Source organism: Geospiza fortis, unplaced genomic scaffold, assembly GCF_000277835.1.
Source record: "Geospiza fortis unplaced genomic scaffold, GeoFor_1.0 scaffold188, whole genome shotgun sequence".
NCBI lineage: Eukaryota > Metazoa > Chordata > Aves > Passeriformes > Thraupidae > Geospiza > Geospiza fortis.
Window position 1 is genome coordinate 5983496 of NW_005054337.1, and position 3610 is coordinate 5987105.

General features: G+C 53.2%; 1 protein-coding gene across 1 annotated transcript in view; it reads left to right on the top strand.

Annotated features, from left to right (window-relative positions):
* SLC32A1 (solute carrier family 32 member 1) overlaps window positions 1-3610 on the top strand; it is a 42667-nt gene that overhangs the window by 35205 nt on the left and 3852 nt on the right. The gene's annotated exons all lie outside the window — the stretch shown is intronic.

Sequence of the window (3610 nt, forward strand, 5' to 3'; positions counted from 1 at the left end):
AATGCCTGGGCTCGCATGGAAGGGTTCTGGTCTTCGGGCAGATGTGACCATGGAATTTGCTGTTTGGGCAGAAGGTGCCCCTCAGCTGGCAGCTGTGCTGGAGGTGCCCTGCAGCAGGTTAGAGGGGTGTGGGGAAAGATCGTGGCACAGGCCAGCAGTCTGAGCAGGAATCAGGGGGTTACACACCCGCAATTGGGCAGCCACTCTCCTCCTGAGTGTTACAGGGGAGGATGAAGGTGACCATTCAAGATTTGCACACCTCCTTTTTCGTATGGTCGCAATTTGCAGTCTAGTGTGTTTGTAGCAGCTCACAGCCCCCGACAGCCCATGAAAATCAAATCCTTTGCAGCTGGAAGCCTGACTGAGCAGCGAACTTGGAGTGATGGCCATCCTGCTCCCAAATATCTGCACCTCCGTGCAGCTGGCACTGCCCTGTGCTGCCCAGCAGCCCGGAGAGGTGGTGAGAGATTTAGAAAGACAACACACCCAGGATTGGCCTTCCTGACTTGCTGACTTAAATGATTTTTGAGCACAAATCGCTCTTTTCCCTCGGTGTAATAATCAGAAGACCCAGCCACGAGCCTCACAAGCCTGGTCTGCAGAGATAAGGCAGAGCTGCTCCTCGGCTTGGATGTGCCTGGGGAGGATGGTGGGGTCTGGAGGAGCTGCTCGCCGCAGGAGCAGCCCCGCACACCCCTAGGGCTGCTCGGGGGGGTACAGGAGACCCTCAGCCCGCCCCGGGGAGCGGCTCAGAGAAGGCAGAGGGTGCCGGAGCCCCCTCCTCCCGCGCTGGCTGCGGCTCGTTCGCGGGCTCGCTCTCGCCTTTCGGCTTCTTCGGCTGAAACGATTTGCAGCTCAAACGCCCCCCTGAGAGCCGCTAACCTTTGGATAAGGTTTGGCACCATTATCCTGCTTGGGTTAATTGGGAGTTAGGGAGAGTCCAGGAGTGACGCGGCTGCCTTCATCCGTCCGTCCGTCCGTCCGTCCATCCATCCATCCACCCGCCCCTCCATCCTTCCCCGGCGCGCTGCGGGCAGCGATGGGGAGAGAAGCAGAGGTAAATGCCCCGACCCTCCTCTCCTCCTCTCCGGGTTTTCCTCTCTTCCTCTCTTTCTCTTTCTGTATCCTGTAACCCTTCCCTGGCCCCCCGCCCTCGCTCCTATTTTTTTTTTTTTTTTTTTTTTTTTCTCCCCCCACCTTCAAATGGTTCAGGAAACATTTTCACTCTCCCTTCCTGTTGCTGGTTTCTTTCTCATATTCATCCAATCAATCAAGCAGATGTGTAATATTTACCAGTTTTCAGCTCAAATTCCTGCTCAGCCCAAAGGACTATTCAGGTGCAGGATGTGTGTGAGCTTTCATTCCCCCCAGGCAGACTCGTGGCCCTGGGTCCAGGCTCTGGCTGACCCTGCTGGAGCAAGGGCTCGCTCTCGGCTTGAGGGGTCCCCAGGGCAAGGAGGGGGCACAGCCCCGCACAGCAGTGCGAAAGGAGATCCCCGACCCCAGGGCATCCCCGGGCGGAGGAACGGCCCGAGCAGGACTCGAGGAAGGTCCCAGGGCAGCGCTGCCCCGGGGCATTCTCTCCGCACCGGCCCCGAGATCCTGAACTTATTTTCAAGCTCCCTGTGGATTTTCTTTATTTATTTTCTTCCTTTCCTTGGTTGGAGTTTTTGCTTTATCGGTTGTTTGGGAGGATTTTACTAGGTTTTGGTTGTTTGGTTTTGTGTTAGGATTTTGTATTGTTTGAGGGTTTTTTGTTTTTGTTTTTGGTTTTTGTTTTTTTTGTTTGTTTGTTTGTTTGTTTTTGTTTTGGGGTTTTTTGCTTGTTTGGTTGATTTTATGTCGGTTTGGTTTTTTTCTTCCCTTTTTGTTTGTCGTTCATGGTTTTTTTAAAATATTCTTATTTATTTTGGTTAGGATTTTTTTTTCTCTAAGGCATGTCTCCCGAGCCTGACATATCCATGACATTCTGGATGCTCAACGAAGAGCCAAAAGCCCATTTCCTCCACCCTTGGCGTGATCATAGAAAGGCTTGGGTTGGAAGGGACCTTAAAGGTCAGCTGGGGGGCTCCTAGAGGAACCCCCTCCAGTCCCTGGCATCGAGGGCTGCCGGCCGGGGGTGCCCGATGGGACCATTTTGGGTCTCCCATCGAATTTAGGGGGTGCCGGGGCAGGGGCACGGATGCGCCAGGGTTATTTGAGGAGATAATCACGCACCAGACAGAGGTTTGGATGCATTTTCGTTCCTGCTTCCCCGATGCCCACTGCAGCCTCCAGAAATAGAGCTCCTTCACTTCGTCTTTCATAACGAACTCGTCTTAGGATGAATAAAAAAATTAATGTTAATAAAAAAGAAAAATAAATCGTTGGATTAATCCTTCACGGTGTCCGTCGTATCACTGGTTTTGGCGAGCTGTGAAGAGGCGAAACGGCGGCCGAGGGCAGCGGTGACGGCCCGAGCTTTTCAATTTCTCCCGTTAAATCCCAGCCCGTCAAGACGCTGCTAAAGCCGGGGCAAAGCCGTGCCCCGCTCGGCTTTCGCGACCTATCTGTGCACTCACATGTAATAATTCCCACGCAAAGCCAAGGATGCGCCACGCTCAGTCTCCCTCCTCCTCCGCTGCCATCAAAAAAACCCCATTTTTGGGGGGCCGGCTGTAGAAACAGCTCGTTCATCCCCGCACCTGGAGCAGCGGCCGAGACCCCTTAGGGGTACAGCCCTCACCGCGGATATTTTAGTTTTATTCTGGTTTTTGCGCCCTTCAGCCTCTTTGCACACAATTTGCTTTTAGATTGTGGCTGGGGAAAAAATAAAAAGGTTTTTAAGGAGGTGATTTAAGGTTTTTTTCCCTAGGAATTGGGGTTTTTTCCCCCATCTCTGCTCAGTACCGCATCCCACCTGCAACCGCAGCCTGGGCGCTCCCTCCCTACTGCCTCAACAACGATACTAGGAAATAATTTAGTGGCGGCTTTTCCTCTCATCTGTAGTAAAAAAATGTTCTTTTTTTGTCTTCCAAAACAGCAAAGGAATCAGAAATTCCTCCCTTCCCCCACCTTTCAAAGAACATACATATACACATATATATATAAATATAATATTTTTAAACAACGATTCAAAGGCTCTCCCGCCGCAGAGGGGACGTGCTTTCGCACACACATCCCCCGAATGCCATCGCTCCCCTTGCCACTCTCCACTTGTCTGTGCCACAGCACAGGACCGGGATTTCCCCTTGCCGTTGTCGCCTGTGTTGGCCGCTCACCTCGGAAAAATTTAAAATAAATTAAAAATCGTAAGGCTTTTAACTTACAAACGAACATAAGCGCTTGGAAGCAAACCGAAAATATGGTATTTTGTTTAAAGAAAGGAGAAGCTCAGTAATGGCTGGGGGGGGGGGAGAGCTCTGCGCGGAGCATCCCCCGGTGCCCGTGCCCCCGCGGCCGGGCGGTACCGCTGCGGTGCCGATGCGGTGCCACCCGGCTGCGGGCCCCAAAGGAGATCTGCGCCCCTTGTCCCGCCGGTTTTGGAGCTCCCTGATCCCAGGAATCGTTAGAGAGAGCTGAGCCCTCGCTCCCTGTGCGCGGGTGGCCACGCACCGCTGTGTCCCCCGGG